This window comes from Channa argus, chromosome 8, assembly GCF_033026475.1.
Source record: "Channa argus isolate prfri chromosome 8, Channa argus male v1.0, whole genome shotgun sequence".
NCBI lineage: Eukaryota > Metazoa > Chordata > Actinopteri > Anabantiformes > Channidae > Channa > Channa argus.
The window spans coordinates 5,402,025-5,421,711 of NC_090204.1; positions in this window are offsets into that span (position 1 = coordinate 5,402,025).

The following is a 19,687-nucleotide window of genomic DNA, read 5'->3' on the forward strand; positions in this document are numbered from 1 at the left end:
GGTACACGTCTGATAGACAATCTGACAATCTGATTGGCCAATCCAGGTGCCACCCCTGCCAGAGTGACAAGCTGGTGAGTATCTGCTTCAGAACTTTCAGCACAAGGAGAATCTGATTCTGAAATAAATCACTATCATTATAAATGGATCAAAATTTATTTTATCTTCATTTAAGGTTTCATGTTTTAAGTCAAATCAGTATTTTGTTGCAGTGGCAACCAGGCAGATTATCCCTGCAAAGGATGGATTTTCCTCTGACACTGACCAAACACATTAAGAACACACTGTCACCCTATTAACAGAAAGTTTATTATTTCTAAAAGCTTAATAAATTTGAATTTTCCAATTGTGCCACCCTATTTTGAGGGTCTGGCCCAGTCTGGCCACCCAAATAAAAACACTTCTGATGACCCTGCTTGAAAAAAGGAAAATAGACATTGCTCACTGAGCAAGTCACATGGTGGAAACACACAGGTGTAATCAATAATGTTAATGTAGATGCCCCATTGAGCTGTACCTGGGAGCCAGCATGCACAAAACCCCAGGGCTGCCACTGGCAGGTATTAATAGAACACTGTCATTATTAATATTAGTTACACAAGTGTTTCACAAATCAATATGTTGACTTCGAAATAATGTATGATGTCATGGAATGTGCTAAATGCTGCCGTACAAACAAAAGCAAGTTTTTGATTATATGATTTTGTTTTGTGATTCAATGTATAAATCATTCATTATTTTTCTGGTCTGCATAGTGTAAAGGCATATACTTTAGAGATAAATGTCCAAAATCCCCAGAGACATTTTGTATTAATAGTAGAAGAAAGTGTGTGTGTGTGTGTGTGTGTGTGTGTGTGTGTGTGTGTGTGTGTGTGAATCCTAAATAATACATAGAAAAAAATAATTGATCACTAGCCATGTTGTTGGTCTTTTCTGCCCTCTCAGGATTAAATGGTGTGCAAGACCATGTCTGAAGACTGCAAATTTATAACTATATGTGAGGAAAACACTCCTCAATGCATTATATTTTTCAGGCATTGCCATATCATCCTTTGTCTAATAATTCTTAACAACAACCGACTTAATAACCTGCGTCAACATGGTCACAAGTACATCGCTTCTGATGTCCAGACACAATGTGGAAACAAAGGAGAAGAAGCAAGAAACTAGAACATAGAAGCTTCAAAGGTAAAAGCAAAGTGCTGCATATCATTATACTAAAAGCACTCACAGAATGAATGTCTGTGGCAAGGATGCAAAACCCTCTAAATTTGTTATTTAAATATTAGATTTTTTTTAATATGCATCTGGATCTGTTTCAAAAACACGCGATGATAATCATAGATAATAATGCTGATTTTCTAAAATACCTTAACTGTTGCATAAGCACAAATGGTTTCACACTCTCAGTCAGACCCCAGAGGTATACCCAATAAAGGTAGTGCCTAAGGTAGTGCAGCCCACTGCTAAAGTAACATAATAATGTTTAATGCGTGCTGCTGTCTGCTAAAGTTTGTAGCAAATTCACAAGGCATTCAGGAATAATTGTTATTTATGACAAACGCATTAATTTGGCAAACAGTTAAAGAGTGAATGTGCTTAAATATGTACCAAATATGGTGAACATTGGATGAACGTTGTGTGTTGCACTACAGCACAAGCAGAGCAAGCTTAATTTATGACCATGTGGTGGCGCTATCAACGCCACAAGCTATTAGGCACCAGCTTGTCTCATAGCATAATCTTGCTGGAAATGTAATTCAGATTTGTTGAGTAGTTTTTGAGGCAGAGGTAATTAGACTCTCGTGGCTGATATGTATAGTTGTGCTGTGTTGCAGACATGCTGATTACTGTGAGTGGCTTTTCCTGTGGAGACGTGCGTTTGAGTTTGGTGTTTTACATAATCAAGTTCAATTTGAATTGTTTCGGCAACTTGAAGCAGCCTAGTTTTCTATTTGTTACATAATAGAAAAAGCTGATGAGAGTCGGCTCCCTTTACTCTGATTCCTGTGGTGCTGTAGACATAGGGCAATGAGAGAGTGGCCAATCAGGAGGTTAGGGACTTTACATAAATCCAAGAGAGACTGAGAAAGAGAAAGCATTGAGAGAGAGAGAGGGACACACATATAGATATTGTGATGATCAGCCTAGTCAAGCTGCTGTGCGGCTCACTGTGGTTCTGTTTGTCCGTCATTGTCATCTCAAGTTCAAGTGCAAGGTGTCTTCTTTTCTTAATAAAGTCCTCCACTACAAGTAGCCTACGAATTTTAATTACTGCTCCAAACTCTACTTATAAGTTCAATCACTACTGCAGTAAGAAGGCGATTTATCTGGATTACTGATAAAAAAAGGGAAATAAACCCTAATGAACATGTTGCCGTTGATAACATGAATGAACAAAGTTAATCCAGATTTGTCTCTACAGGCACATTATGAATAAGGTTTGGCAGAAATGTAAAATGTTCAGGTCTTAAAACATGCACTGATTCAAGGAGAGAACCACTTTGGTTTGATTTGGAAAATCATCAACATTCATTTCATTTCTTCTATTAAAGTGACCCTTCAGTTAATAGCAATGAATAAGCAAATGCTACACCAGTAAAGCTCACAGTCCTGCTGTACACTGCAAAACAAAACATGAAAATTATGACAAAGAAACATTTCTAATGATGATTAAAAACTAAGGACTGTGTTAATATAGAAACATGGTGTTGAACAAAAATTGATTGATTATAATGACTTCATGTACTGACTGCTGCTTCATCCCCAATAATACATTGACATTTATTAGTTCATTAGGTTCTGTTTTCTCTGTATCTGCAAATAACTAAAGCTGTCAGATAAATGTAGTGAAGTAAAAGTCACATAAAATGGAAACACTCAAGTTACGTATCAGTACCTCAAACTGTACTTCAGGCCTATAGTACTTGAGTCAATAAACCACTGGTTATAGGAAGATCAAATGAATCAAGAAACGCACGTCTGTTGCTCTATTTGCTGCTGTATTTTTAGTCTGAATCATAATGTCACTCTATAGCTAAATAACTTGTAGTGAAAGAGTGGAAAGTGAAAAATTATTAAGTATAGAAAAATAGCAAAGTGAACTGCCATAAAGTGCAGCTACCTCATTTATGTGATTGTGTTACAACAGTCAAACATTTGTTACTTTTGAGACTGTAGCTACTTTCTGATGCAGTTTTCTTCACAAACTATAAGAGTACAGTCAATACAATAGAATATGTAATTTAACTGCATTAATAGTAATAACAAAGATGATAGTATTACTGTTGTTGTTGTTGTTGTTGTTGTTTTTGTTGTGGACACAGAGAGTTTAGGAATTAAATGCATAAATACATTTATTAATTTCACAATTATTTATTTCTATGTTTATATGTTCCACCTTTATTGAGACATTTATTGACTTCCTTATTTATCTTCCCGTTTATTTCTTGCCAGAATTTCAGGGACTTTGGTCTGAATGTGTTTACATTAGCAATCAGTCAAACTCAAGCGAGAAGTAAGCAGAAATCCAGTGGTTGAACAGTAACAGCAGAAACACTCGTTATTGTCTTTTCCTAAACCTAAGCATAATAATAATGCACACAATGTGCAATAAGGGGATGCAAACATTTGCACCCAGCTGTACCTGACAGAGAAACTGTTAAAATGCTGCACACTTGATCTGTATTAATGGTCTGACCTCTGTATGGCTCACATTTTTTATATGCAACAAACAAAAAAACATTTCTCTGACACATTTCACATTAATCAAAATGTGAAAGCTTGTTTTTTCTGTTATTGAACTGAACCATGAACTAATTGGCCGTTACATCAGGTGAGAACAAGACATTTCCCATTATGCCCTGATGTTTTACATTCTGGTGTTGAGCAACTGTGATGCATGGTTTCAAAGACTACACAAGGTCACCGGTACCTGCATGACGCATGATGTTAGAGCAAGTCCGATCAAGTTGGTGAGCAAATCTGCAAAGAACTGGCTCATCTCGAACAAGCCCTTTGTCTCCCTCTTTTAGTGTTTGCAGTGTTAGCCATCAGGGGACCAATGACTAAAGTAACTGATGCAATGTGAGACCAAAATGAGTTTATAGCTAAAGCAAAAATGAACTGTAAATGATCTGCTGGGTAGACTGTAAACAATGTGGTCACATAAGTAGAATAGGGTGAGAAGCTTTGGAAACATTGGAAATAATCCTCAAACATTAAAGTAAGGCTGTATTACTATAAGTGCAGTGTTGTAAGGGTCATTTTGAGTTTGCTTGGCTCTTGTGATATGTGACATAAAGTTAAAAGTTACAGAAATAGCAAACTGGTACTTCTGCTGGAGCTGAAAGGAGCAGCTAATAACTTATCTCATAGGGTCAGTCTCACTGGAATGTTCACGTACTGTACAACCAAGGGGACATTTTAATAGTGTGTAAAAACACTGTCTTTAGGATTTAGTTTCCATCAGTCCCCTTAGGCTGCAGTGATGATATAAAAGTGTAATTAGGAATCCGTAACTTTAGGAATGTTTGTGCAATTGCAATTAACACATAGTGAATTTATGGTTAGCTTTTAAAAATTGTTAGAAGATAGAAACCACAGGGACATAAGGAAAACCGTGAACAGCAAACTAATTTTCTGGCTTTACAAATACACTATAACACTCTTAAATTGAGTGTTTTATTTTATACTAGTACAGTTCTAGACTCTGATAGCAAAAGGACCCTATGTCCTCTCACTCTTCACTTTCTATCCACATCCACGTCCAATTTAATCAGCTGACTGCAGGTGAGTCTCTATTAACCAATCAGTTTCTGCCACAGCCTCAGCAAACCAATTATCTTTGTAGCTGTCCGACTTTAAATCTGTTAGTCTCCCTGCTGTCATTTCAGTGCTGCCTGGTGCAAAGCTCCTCCACCCCATCCTATGCCAATTCAGATTAGCGCTCCATCAAGCTGCCCGATCCCTCCCGGCCTCTCCTCGGCATCGCCTCATCTGTGCCTCTATTCTGTGCATCAGACATAATTTTGCCATCTCCTTCTGTCTCATATTGGTCTCCACGTCCACACTAAACTGACTTTCAAGCTTCTCTTTTTATGTTTCTCCTGATTAAAATGCACACAAGAATCTTGGGTGAGGAGCATTATTCACTGTGGCATCTCTCAACCTTTCTGGTTGAGCATTTGAACCGTGGTGGACACCTTTTAAACCTTATATTGACTGTAGCTCAGTTGGTAAGGCAGATGTCCACGGATCACAGTGGTTCGATTCCCGGTCCCTCCTGGCTATATGTGGAAGTGTCCTTGGGCAAGACACTGAACCCCAAGTTGCTTGCGGTGGGTCAGGTGCGCACTTTGCATGGCAGCAACCGCCACTGATGTGTGAATGGGTGAATGAGAAGCAACATTGTAAAGCGCCTTGGATAAAAGCACTATATAAGTGGCCATTTAAACAGAGAAACAGGGCCTACATTATATTACAGGACTGAATTAGAAGAATGTTTTAGTTTGTATGCAAAAATAAATACTGAAATATGCATGTTTGTGAACACAATGGTTGAACTAGAGCTCAATGAAATACACACCAAAATAAGTCCAGCCAGTCAAGACTAGTTTGCATAAATCATACCATAAATGTAAATTAAATTCCACAGAGCCCCACATTAGCTAGTTCCCACTGAGATGCAGAACAGCTGATTACAGCTCTTTGGCTGCAGTTCTCATTTGTGATGAGATCAAAAAGTAGCTGATGCCACTTTACCAGCATGTGCGAATTTCCTTCATCCGTCATATCCATTTTCATCAGAATACCAATTTTTATTACAAGTGCAACTGTGGAGTGATATGTTGATGTAGGCAAGTTATAAAATGGCTAAATACCACAGTCCTTGAGCACAATGCTGACATGCAACTTGTTTTAGCAAAATATGTTGATGTTGATTTCAGACTAGTGCAAAGTTACTGATGTTCAACTGGCTCACAGCCCATTGAATCAGTGTTATTCACCAGTGCTGTTAGCAGATATATGTATAAATAAATACATTTTAAAAGTAGGAAATTAAATATAGAAATAAATAAATGTAAACGGTACTAAAACTCCTATACTAAATGTTTGGGTAGTAAATGTAAATAAACGCAATTGAACCTCCCTATATTAAAATATCTCTCTAGTTCCAGCTGAAAAATGCCTCCAGATAACATCACTTGGAGGAACCTTCAGGTTAAATCATGTCATCTCCTTCCTCACACTATGGCATTTGTAATCATGGTCAACCTGCTTTTCCAGAGCTCCTCCGGGGATGTTATCTGAACTCCTAATGATGAAAGGCTCCTCTGAGTGATATCATCTGGAGGAGTTTTTCAGCAAGAAGCAGAGAAATATTAAAAGCATTTTAAAAGCATTAATGTACATTTACATATTAACCTAAAGCCACAGAAAGTAAGTTGGAAATTTGTGAAGTCGCTCTTTAATAGACAAACTTTAAATTTATTTGGTTCTAATTATTACATTTATATATGTATGTATTTATTTATTTATTTACCAGTGTTTCTTTTGGACACTGACACACAAAGGAAGTACCAAACACTGTATAAGGTGTGGGACTGCATTTGAGGTGTATTTTTATTACAATTTAATTATTTTTAAAATAATAATTTTGAATGTGGATCCATGAACCCAAGGTCTCAATTCTTCAAATTGCTTGTTTTGTCTAACCAACAACTAAATTCAAAGATGTACAATTTTATGAAAAATGTAATTTAATGTAAAAAGAATAACAGGACATCACAGGATTTAAAAAAGTTGGAACCAAACATTACTTTACACTTTGCCTTAATGACTGGCTGAAATAATTAATTAAACTGCTAAATACGTTTCGATCAACATTCTGTCGATTTCCTAATCAATTAACTTTTATGCAGTTATCACTGCAACAATTCTTTTATTTCTCTTGGTGCTGTTGGGGGCTTTTAAGCATGTAAAAGGGTAATTGGGCTTTTATGTGAGAACAGAGTAAATCAATGTTTTTGCAAATGTTAGATTCAAAGAACTTTTTTAATCCCAGAGGGAAATAGCTTTGCTTTTCAGCTGGAAAAAATACAATGTGATTAATGGAAACCCACTAACATCAAAAATGTTTACTGGTCATCTGAAACCTGTTTTTTGCCCAATATTTTTTTACATTTTGTCGAATTAAAAGGTTTAAAAGAATCAGCTTTTACCAGATCTCATTTGTAGAATACATACATGGCCCGGGATTACCTTTATTTTGAAGATAACTTAATTTGACGATTCAGTTATAAAGTTGTGATGGACGTCTGAAATAGTTATAGTCCTAAGTCACACACTGAATGAGTTTTATGTTTGAGTTAAGATTTAAATGTGTGCAGCTCTCCTAAGAGTCAGGTTCACTTTATAAAATTTCTTCCTCACATCTCCTCTCTGTTCCACTTATTGGGCAGGCTTTTACCAGTGGACAGTTCATGTCTCTTACAGACCATATCTGATAATTTCCCAATGGTTATAATGAGTCAAATTACAGCACAGCACAGTGAATATTTTTTACCCACCTCTTGCCGTAATGTTAATCCCATTCAAATGAAGTTTTAACTCATTTTACCATGACAGGAGTCAGCTCAGTGCCAACATGTTATCACACGATTATGCTTTACAAACTGGATGATGCTTTCTGTATTTTAGTTTCTTGGTCAGTGCTAATTTGAGTGGACACACTGTTAAAGGCCAGCACAAAAATCAGGTTTAAAGTTTACACAGATTAGGTGCATAAATATTCAGTTGGCACAAAGTGATTCTGCTATTTATCATGTGCTGACAGCATCAAAAAGGTTCTGCAACCATGTATCAAACAACCCCACGTTGTTTCATGATTCTATGTGAGCTTTGTCTCTTAGTGCCCATTCAGGTATAACAATTCAGCTTTATGTTTAGGTGGCATGAAGCTCTGTTCTCTTTATTTAATTTGAAGTCTCCTGCAGGAGGATATGAATAGGAAGATTGCTTGCACCTTAATCAGGTCAGGGTGTTATAATAACAATTTAGCTAATGTTTATGTCTGATGGTATTCCTGGGGAATAAATCACTTTAGTTATAACATAGTTGTTTGTAGGTGTGGCAGTGGCTCCGAGGTAGAATGACCGTAGGATCGGTGAGTCACGACCCCCTGCCATATGCTGAAGTGACCCAAGGCAAGACACTGAACCCACAAACTGCCAAACCCCAGGTGTTGAGGTTGCACAGGCCAGCACGCATCTGAGCACCGGTCGCGAGCCTGATAAAAATTGTGGAGTGTTGGGTGAAGAGGGGCATTCAGCATGGGTGCCGACCACGTGATCTGCTGTGGTAACTGTGGTGAAAAAATACTTAATGTTTAGTGTGTAACTGTAGAACTTTGTTAAGCAAATTCACTTAAACCCACCCTCTTCATTGTTAGGGCCATTTCAATTGGCTGTTAGCAGAGAGACAGTATTAACTTCATGAACTTCTGCGCTGCCTAGATATTCCACTCACAGCACAGGTGATTACAAGTGAAGGTGGAGACGAAGCCATTTGTGACAAAAGACATCCACTAAGCATTTGCACAAATGGAGTGTGTCACTGGGAAAGAGGAGCGTAATGAGTCTAACCCCTCTCTGTGGCTGCATATCCAACACCCACGCAGTACTAAAAAAGGTTATTAGATTATCATTTTTTTCTTCGTGACTGACGTTTTGTCATATGAGGCCAAAATTTTTAATTTTCTATTAACATTCATCTCCACCGACATCACATTTACCAAATGATATTAAAAAAGGGCATGGATCTCTCCAAAAACACGTGAGGATGTGCTGACGCATTGGTGTTTGCATTGGTTAATGAAGTTTCAGTGTCCTGACTCTATGATCCTTGGCCCTATAAAACAATGGCATTTTATTAAATGCAGGTGTCCGGTGACTGTGGAAATTTTTAATGTGATTATATTTTCAATCTTATATTTTAAACTCAGTGAATCTCAAATGCTATTGTGCTGTGTTTTAGAGCTTCAACAAATGAATATCCACATTTGTATTGTGTGCTACATGGCTCCAGGCCAGGAAGTCAGGATGGAGAATTGAGATACAAATGTTCAGCTTCTCAGTGAGCTGGAAATTGGTGATATAATAATCTGAAACTTGACAACAGGACCGATTTAATGCACATGGAAATAGAAGACATAAAGTTATATAAATCCTAAACTAATGTTGATTAGAAATGTGATAAAACACCACATCAATACTGCAATGTGCTCTTTACTGCTAAAATGTTTACACGAATAGCTTGCACTGGATCATTACAGCTCCTTTAGAGATTGCAGTTTCCTTTTGACTCTATTCTAAACTGATGTTTGGTTTTTTTTGACATTTTTCACTTTTGAAGACTACCTCCAGAGTGTGGGACTCCCACATTCCAGCTGGTGGCAGATGTTATATCAGCAAGAAGCATCCGCTTGACTCAGCTGGTTGCTTGATTTCAATTATAACACAATGTGGAGCAAAGATTTACTGAATCTTTACAGAACAACCTGTGTTAAACATGCTGGGCTTGCCGTGTTAGCTCAGACTGAGACAAATAAGGAAAAGACGAAGTCGCAGTGGGTTGTGTGTGGAAAAGCAGGGGAACAAATAACTCATGGGTGTTTGTATGTAATAGGTTTTATGTTGTAAGACTTCATGGGCTTTACGTTTTTCTGCAGCAGTTGAACTCTGTGTCCACAAGATGTGTTTTTTATGATGGAAGCTATCACTACCAACGCAAGAACACAATGCAAGTACAATCTACATTTGCCTCTGTTATTAGTTATTAAATTCTACCAGGTATGAAGTTAGTGTGTCTGACTTCTGTGAACATGAGTGAAAATAGCCTGCAGCTGAGTGTCTCTGTGTGCTGACATTAATGCTGCTGCATTAAAACTGCTTTACAAACATGTAAAGTTCCCACAGATTTCTATTTAAAAGAGTTTTATGTACACATTTATATACCTTTCCTTGGGCAGAGGTTAAGGGTCAAAGTCACTGCGGCCCCATGTCCTTTCTATTCTTGTGAAAGCAGTATCACAGGAACGACTGGGATTGTTTTTAACATTTGAATCGCCCACGTAGACTCAAGGATAAACTCCTTGGATTTGTGAACATGATATTACAGTAATGGCTTGAAGGAATTTCTTTAAACTTGGCACACACTTGGATAAACTGATTACATTTTGGGGTCAGAGGTCAAAGATCAAGGTCACTACTGCCTCAATTCTCTCTTATTCTTGTGAACACAATTTTACAGTAAGAAATGTCTGACACAGACATCCACTTTCAATTTGTTTCATTCCAGGATGAGCTGCTAAGGGTTTGGTGGTCAAAGATCAGTGTTACTGTGATGCTGTATTGTTCCCATTCTTGTGAACATTATCTGACAGGAACAATATCTCTGAAATGCCTGAGATGTAGCCTTCATTAATGATGCTGTTCTTTTCAATGGCGCCTTGTGGGTGGGAACAGAGGGATCTGAGTCCTACCAAAGAGATGTTTTTTCAACATTGGGACAAACACTTATTACCCATCCTATATGAACTCACCAGCCGTTTGTAGAAAGAAGACGTCTAATACCCTTAGATTCTTACAGATGGTATGATTTGTCTGTTGTGTCTCTACATGCACCATTTAGTTGCCCCCTACTCCTCAGCTCAGAGAGTGAGAGCGAGAGCAGCCGTCTGACAAGTGAATGAAGAGGGGACGTGGCGTTGGCAAACAAAAAACCTGTAAATCAAAGAAATGAATCTCATTTTCAGATTCTTTCACAGCGGAACAAAAATAACACGGTCACACCTCCACACAAGCCTGCAGGAGGAACTTTAAACTAAAAGGGACGCGTCTTTCTCCTGGTGATCTGTGAGCCCTGAAGGTGTGTGTGTGTGTGTGTGAGTGTCTGTGTGTGTGTGTGTGTGTGTGCACAAACCTGAAATTGGATGCACTGAATGTTTGTGATGCAGAACAGTAATAAATTATATTGATGAGATGAAGTTTATATCAGATGTAAATCTTACTCTAAAATATTAACTGTGTTAGAGTAACTATAACAGTGTAACTGTGTAGTAACTGCTGTCCCCTAAAAAAATAAAAACATTTTAAAATGAACAATAAGCTTTTTTTTTAACAGCTCTTGGAGGAGAACAGAGCCATAAGAAACAGGCCGGACATGAGCAGAGTTGCTGCAGGTGTAGCTGATTTGTGGCTAGTTTCTCTTGTCAGTTATCCATCCAATAGGTACAGTACTATAATATCCAGAAGGTAAAAATCTGTTGTTTAATCCTGAGGAGAATGGCGATCGAAAGAGGACAGAGAGATAAGGACAGGAAAAAACCAACATTAAGGTTAACCACGGGGATGCTACATGTGTTTAAGTGCGTTTGAATAACCGCTTGTTTAACTGGGTGAGTGTGGGCTTTGGGGTTGTGTAGTCAATAAGCTTCTTAAAATCAGCAATTGGTTCAGGTGTTCTGGTGGTCTGACTGCAAATTAGCCATGTGCTGTTGCATTTTATGGTAATTAGTCATTTGCAGCTGATGTGACACAGGTGCACAGTGAAGAGTGAACATGCAGAGTAATTTCTGTGAATTGATGGAAACAGTGTTTTAGGTGTCATCTGTATTAAAACTATATTGTCTTTAGTCCTGTGTGATTTTCTACCTACTGATTTGACTCCTGTTTCATGAAAAACTTGACCTTTGCATTCCTTGCTGTTGATTTAGGTTATTTTTGGGTGGAGGCTGAAAAGCCCAGAAAACTTGACAGTATTGTACTTTGAAAAAGCTAAGGAGTGCAGGGCAATGTAGACATCCTGGAAAAAAACATCTTTATGACTTTTAATACCTTAGGTTTTACTCTTCTAAACGTTCTGGATGCAGAAATGGAAACCTGTCTGAAACTGCAGACAAGTCAGAATAATTTTGTAGATGCGAGGTGAACCTCTCTGCTCTAAGTGTCAAAGCCTATGAGGGAAAAAAGTAGTAAATTAAGATGTTATGTTTAAACTCTTTTAATTAATCAATCCACATTTCTTCACTGAAAAAAAATTGATTCAATCTTTGAAGTGCTGCAATAGCAGTAGTTGATTGGGGATTCACTGTTTTCTCTATCAGTGTTGAGACCAAGCCTCACATCAGCCCTGTCCATCTGTTCTCTGAATAAATCTATACAGTAAGAGTCAACTCACGTACACCCTTTAGACTAGAGCAGCCCCTTATTAGGACACTCCCACCTCAATGTTTCATGGTTGGTGCTATGCAGACACTGTGGTAGTCCTGGCCAAATGCCAGACATACTGTATCTAAACTAACATCTTCTATTTTAATTTATACAGGGCCAGAGTGCTGGCAATCTCTACTCTGAACTACTTTACATGAGATCAAGCCTTTTTGCTTGGCTATATTTTACTTCTGCGTCCCTCAGCTAAGGTTCAGGATAATTTGTGTGTTTGTGATCAGCAAACAGAAGAGTGACTGAAGGATTTAATTTGTGTAGAATACAGTAAATAGCTAATTATAACCATTTGTTTGTAACCAACTTGTAAAATGCACTTACTCTACTGAAAGGTTAAGTTCACAGTTACAGACAACTGGAAATGCTGCTTAAAATATGATGCAATGTGTAGCCTCTCTCATTATTTAAGGATACTCAAGGATCCAGAATGTATCACTGAGGGGAAAATCAAAGTCATATTCAAACTTTCTTTGACACTAAGGTCAAACTGTTTTACATACATGCACATGCAATAGTCACATGGGCCAGAAAAAGCATTATAATTGATTTAATAATGTAATGGGACAAAAACAAAGTGTATAAATGAACTGTGTATGATGTGTTATTGTAAATCCTTTTAATTCATTGGTAGTGGCGCTCATTGAGACTCAGTAATCAGCCTACTTAATTGCTGATTTATAAACCCATAAAAAAAACCATGAGATACTGAGTCAGGTTTAAACAAATCACACCTTGCTGTGCAAATCACTATTTGTGTTCATGGACTGAGCAGGAAATCTGAATATCAAACCCGACAATCAGAGATGACATCGTTCCTGATAATTATGATCCCGCCGTGTCCCACAGTCAGAGAAGTCGTCCTCCACCTCGGTGTTTGGCTTTCCAGGACAGATGCCAGCTAAGAGGGAAATAGGTGCGTCATCACACCCTAAATGGCATCTGTGTATTCATGCGGGACAAATTACTTTTCTGTATGCTCATCTGGATTAACTGTTTGGTTTTGGTTTTTTTTAGCCGCTCATCTCCATGAATTAACATACAAAACAGGGTCATGAGCAATCAGACTTAAAATAGGAAATGGTTTCATGATGGAATCAGTGAGTAAGAAGTGACAAGTGACTGACACCAGGGACAGGTTAATGTACGGCAACTGTTCTTTTTTTTTTTACTTAAAGCAGAAATAGTTTCTCTGGTTTGTGATTAATAGTTTAAAGACCTGTATGACCCTCCTATTATTATGTAATTATTATGATTGTCTTGACTGAAATTTATCTCATGCATGATTTTTATGACTGACAGCTGCAACCATACACTATTGCCTGTTTATTGTACTTTTTATTAAATGAAACTATAAAGTCTGCCAGAGCTTCAGGATGGTCAAGCTTTACCTTTCAGGTGACCTTTGACTTTAATTAGTTATGTTTGTCATAATAGTAATAATAAAACTTATATTGCACAGTTCATCATTTAATCACATTGTACTTATATAGCACTTTGCCACCTTATCAGTCCACAAAGAGCTTGACACTGCTTCTCATTCACCCGTTTGCACTCACAATCACACACACACTCACACACTGCGGGTTGAGCTCCTATGCAGCTGGTTTGAACCCATGCTCAGTACCAACCCTGGGACTGGATGATAAACTGCTCTATGTTCACCCACCACCCCCAGTCACAATTAATGATAAGGAGGACAAAGGACAAGTAAGCTGATTACGTAGTCAGTTTTTGTCTGCCATTTTACTGTTTTTGATCTTTAAACCCCTGCAGGTCACGATGAACCTACACACACATCAATGTCAAACCAAACCAAACACACACACACACATACACACACACACACAAAAACAAGAAAAATTTCGGAGCTCAGACTGTAATCAAGTGGAAGAGAAGCCTGACCTTCTATACAGTCGATCTGCATAACTAGAAAAATAGCAGGTTGTCAAATCAAGATGTCAGATGTCCATTTTCTTTGGTTTAATAGATGAAACCCACAACAAGCAAATCAATAGCACCGAAAATCATCATCTTTACTACAGTTTTCATTTACAGTATGTCAGGGTTATTTCTGTTCTTGAATTAGCAAAGTGGAAGAAAACAAAAATTTTAATGCCACAGACATCAGCAGCAAAATGATAGTGTTCGACTTTGTTTGTCAAATCCAGTGCTTGGAAACTTAATCATACTCATTATTTTATTATTCATGTATCTGTGACTCGGGACGGTTCTGTCTACATTTCTCTGAAACAGAACAGAGTAAATTAGGAGCATTACATCAGAGGATCGGCTTGCTTGAGCTCTCAAATCAAAATTACCGACTGAACCTTATCCCCTGTAAATTGTCTCCTGACTGGAAAAATTACTTTCACTGAAGTGCAAAATCCCAGCTGTTGCAAACTTTGATGGAGATAAGAGAAGTGGAAAAACTCATTTTTAGAGACCTGGTAATGATGTTACAAGAGATAGTACTGTCGTGATGAATTGAGGAACACTTAATAAAGTGAAATTTTGTGGTTTTGCCCCTTAGCCCTGAAAAGAAGTTGTCTGAACCACTTGTCTGAAAATAAATCTTTCTTTCTACTGTGTTTCTTCAACAAGGTACTCAACCACCAAACCACTGCAGGTGTGAATCAATTAGACTGTGTAATTTAAGTGCTGCTAAAAGGGAATATGACATTTAGTGGATAGATAAAAGAGTTCTTAAAAGCACGAGGGGCATTCGTACTTGTTTCTGCTTTACTTCTAATTCCTTTTTATGCATAGGTCAATACCTCAAACCTCAATTGGAACAGTAGTTGGCAGAAAACATAAGTAATGCACATTCAAGAGAAAATCAGATGTTCAAGTCAGGATGTTGTTTTGCTTTCCACAGTGCTTCATCAGAGCAGCAAATCTGATTTAATCACCAGGAAAGGTTGCTTTAGGGGCAGATCAATCAATAAATATCGATAAATGCGCATTGCCTGATATGACTGAAGTTTGGAAGATGCCTATGCAGTACTCTGGCCTATACTGTATACAAGTACACCACTAGTCAAAATGACGAAATTATCTTCATTTATACAGTAAACCCAAGCCCAAGAGGAATGAAGGCATTTCAATATTTTTTAAAAAAGGAAATTTTATGTCCATATTTAAGACCCAGGTGCAACAAATGTCAGCCGACTGTTCATTTCTCAGATTCAATTTCACTACTGACTCTGTGATTCTCCATCCTGAAAAGGTATTTGCCTTTATTTTTGATGACAGATTGGATCTTCCTTGGGCAAGGACAGTAACCTGTCCTGCACAAATCGGGGAGAGATGTTCTATCATTCCTTTAAGCTGCTCTTTCCTGTAGGGGTTTTGTCGCTCCGGGCACATTTTTCACTTTTTTCCTTTTATAAGAACTCTTCTGTAGTCTGTTGGAAGTCTAGTGATGCTCTTGTACTCTCTCCCTCTTTATGAAATATCACATTCTGATTTCTTATTGTTCAGGCTTTTTTTTATTATCACCCAGGCTGCATCAGACACAACCCAGACTTAAACTTTATCTGTTTCGTCCTGCAAAGTCCCTGGTGTTCACAGATTATTTTTATTATTGCTCATATAATTCATCTTAATTGGAAACCACAGGTGCCCTCACTTATGCTGCAGCGGACACAAGTGTACTCTTCATTATTGCACTGAGGGTGCAGGTACTCTAGCGTGAATATTTTAAATGTAGTGTTTGTTTTTAATTATACATAAATACCCATTATGTCGATGAAGCCATGTTGAATCATTTAACATATTATAATGGGGTGTGGGCCATGTTCTCAGCAGCTGTACTTTGTGTTTAGGGCTAAATAGCAAATATTAGAATACTAACATACAAGGATGGTGTCTAAAATCATCCCTGACTCACTGTATAGTAAATGCAGTTTAACATGTGCTCCATATTGTAAATTGGTCTTTTGTAGTTGTGATAAACACACCTCATGTTATAAAGGCTGGAGAACTGTTTCCTACATCCTAACATGTGTTAGGTGTCAGAACATTGTTCTGCAACAATGTGGTGAATGCCTGGACTACATGAGTCTACTTAAGCTTTGTTTAGACTTTGAGTGTGTCCAGAATAAAGAAGACTCCCACACACATCAGCAGGCTTTTTGTCACCTGACCATAAAAGCTTGTTTGTGCGTGGCTGTGCCTTCAGATGAGACCACATCCTGTGTCCCATCATATGTGATTGGACTGATACACCAAGGCAAATATTATGGAGTGGCCATTACACCTTCAGGTGCAGTTTTCTGTTCATTAGCATTTTCTACATATTCATTGATTTTATTAACTATAGACAGATTGCCAGGGATGGTGGTCTGGTTCCCCAAACCCGATATAGTATAACCCTTTAGGTTTTCAAGTTCAAATGAGAAAGTTATGGTGTATCGATCTGCTGTTTGGCACCAAACATCTAGTTTTCATTACAGCTGCCTGCAGTGGGCAAAAACAACACAATGTGGATAGTGAGAATAATTAGATCAACAGCAGAAATATGTGGATATCATTACAGCTACACAGAGCCACTATGGCTTTGGACTGTATTCTTTAGAAAATCATGTCATGGGTGAGGATCATGATTTGTAACAAGTGTCACAAGTGTCATAAGAAAGACAAGATCGATGTTTCCTGTCTGGGTTCCTTCACTGACTGTCACTCTGTATGACACCACTTCACTAATATCAGCAGATGAGCCCATCTCTGCAGCTGGGGAGCTTTTCTATTAGAAAAGAAAAATCTGCAACTTTACTCAATGTCATGCGTGACCATGCATGTAACTGTATAAGCTGCATTACGACAAAGATCCCACAGAGTGAGTCAACTTCAAAGTTCAAGTTGTTGTTGGCCACAATTTTTAAAGAGGTTGGTGGCAGAACTTGAACAGAAACTTGATGTACAACACCCAAAGTAATGGTGGGAAAGGTCGTGTTTCATTGACCTCTTGTGGTAAGCGAATTTCATGGAGTATTTCTCTACAGGCAATGAGCATTTAGGGCACGTGGGTCAATTAAGAGCTCTGGCAGTGAGGTCTGCGAGGGCTTTTACATGAACGTCAGTGGCGAGGGTGATGAATTCACACCAACACATAAACCATTATTCCACAGTGTCAGTCCAATTAAACAGCAATGGGATCATCAGTTACTGGCAGGATGTCTTTGTTCATACCACCCACATGCTCTGGTGTGGGAGAGTGTACAGAAGGGAATAAACATAAAACCATTTGTTTGCTTTCTTCATATCCTGACTCAATTTTTTAAAATCCTTTTCTTGAACAATTCTTTTATAGTCAGCATTGAAGTCACACACAGCTGTACAGAATAGCTTATTGGTTGTGACGGTGAATAATGAAAATAGCCCAAATGAAAGAAAGCAAGCAGTGGGACATGCTGCTTTCAAAAGCGTTCCCCATGAAATAAACTAAAGGGTTCAATTTCTTTTGTTTTCTCCAGACGATATATACTTGCATGTAGCTTATCATCTTTGAAACACATGTCGTTCGCTAAGCACCAAGCTGCATTTGTGCTCCCAGTATGTTCATCTCCCTTGTACAATCCTCTGTTAACAAAGCTGAAGTCTGTGGATTTAGTCTTCAGTCCTCCAGGATCTCATTTGTGTTTTGTGTTCACCAGATATCTGGTGAACACAACAATTACTGTCAATTACTGTCACCATATTTGTACCCCAGAGCAATCCAAATGTGAACCGGAAGGATGGGAACTGCTTCCAATTTTCTTTTTGAAAGGCTGTGAACATTGGTCCGTAGGTCTCCCACAGCGCCTGGACACAATGTCACTACTTGTGCTCAGCAATTTGTTTTCTATTTGCAAGTCCACCTGCGTCTCTGCTCAGGTCACCTAAACCACAGTCTATTCATCTCATCTCCAGGTGACCTTTCACCAAATGCCTTCAAATTCAATTTGTCACCTGTTTTTTGGTTTGTTTTGTTTTGTTATTTGGGAAGGGGGGCCACTTGTACCCCTCCACTCAGAAGTCCATTTCCATTCTAACAGATTTCTAAAGCGTGCATGGCAGTTCAGTCTCATGTGTCTCAACTTTTTTTCCTTCCTGTTTAGTGAAAGCATTTTCACTTTTTAGCTGTGGCACAAAATGTGAAATCCACACCCACAGCAAACGCATTTTAACCACTATTATTAAATAGGGTCAGTGGGAGAGCAACACCAACGCATAGACTGAAAATCCATTTATCCTCAAGAGCTCTCGCCACAGAGGGCAGCTAAAAAAAAAACTACTGTGTTTGAAGAGAAGGAACTTTCCTAAAGCAAAAGTCACTTAATGTGGTGTTTCTGAAGCAGAGATGGAAAATCTGATGATGGGAGTGTTTCCAAAGTTTAACAGAGATGTTGTTACTAGATGTCATTAAATATTTTGAAAGATACTGAGCTTCTGCATCTGTCCCTGTCCAAAAAATGGTACAGAGCTGAACTTATGAACCTGCCATCTAAACCATTTACAGGCACTTCATGCACTATATTTTTTATACTTTACGGGTTGTTGGTACTGTCTATTTCTTTCTACCTAAATATTAAAACACAATGTTAGACTTGCTGAGTGCAACAAGGCAAAACCAGAGCAATCACCTCAACTTTTCTCTCCCCACCATGATTTGATGCTGCACTGTATGTGTCCCATGGTTCAACAATCTCCAAGCATCTGTGTTTTCGCTCAAATAAAATGCCCCACGTTTTTCCCATGGGACAGAGCGATACTGTTGTTTCCTGCCTGTCCCGAATCCCTAAGGATACTTTCCCAGATGTATTTTGATTCTGTTCTTGTGCACTGGAGTTGTATAATAAAGGTCAAAGCCCTACAGTTCTATCATGCCTTTCGCTTATCTTACACAGAATTCCCAGTTTTCAGTGGTGTGTTATGTCTTTTGTGAAGAGTCTGAGGCTTTTCAGGAGCATTTTTATAAAGACAACTTTTTATAAAAGGCAAAGGCAACTTTTTATAAAGTTGATGTGTAGGTCTGTCTCTCTCTCTCTCACTTACACACACACACACACACACACACAAGGACAATATTTCTCTCTACCTGCTCTGAACCAGCTCTTGGTCTTCCCCTCCTTCTCTGTCTTCCTCCCCCTGCCACTCTTCTTTCTGCATCAACCTGTCCTCTTTGTGGACAGGTTTCCAGAAACAGTATTCAGAAGCCACCCCCTTTTGTGCTTGCTTATGAGCCAAATGCTGGTCACCTTGCCAGGTTTTCAGCTGTGTTTGTCAATATGTTTGTTATGATTTTCTATAGGTTTTAATGTGGCTGCAGCAGAAATTAATTTTTTTTTCACATCATTCTGTTTTGATGACATTTTTAACTGGTTTGAACACAGTATGTAAACATTGTGCTGAAAAATGTT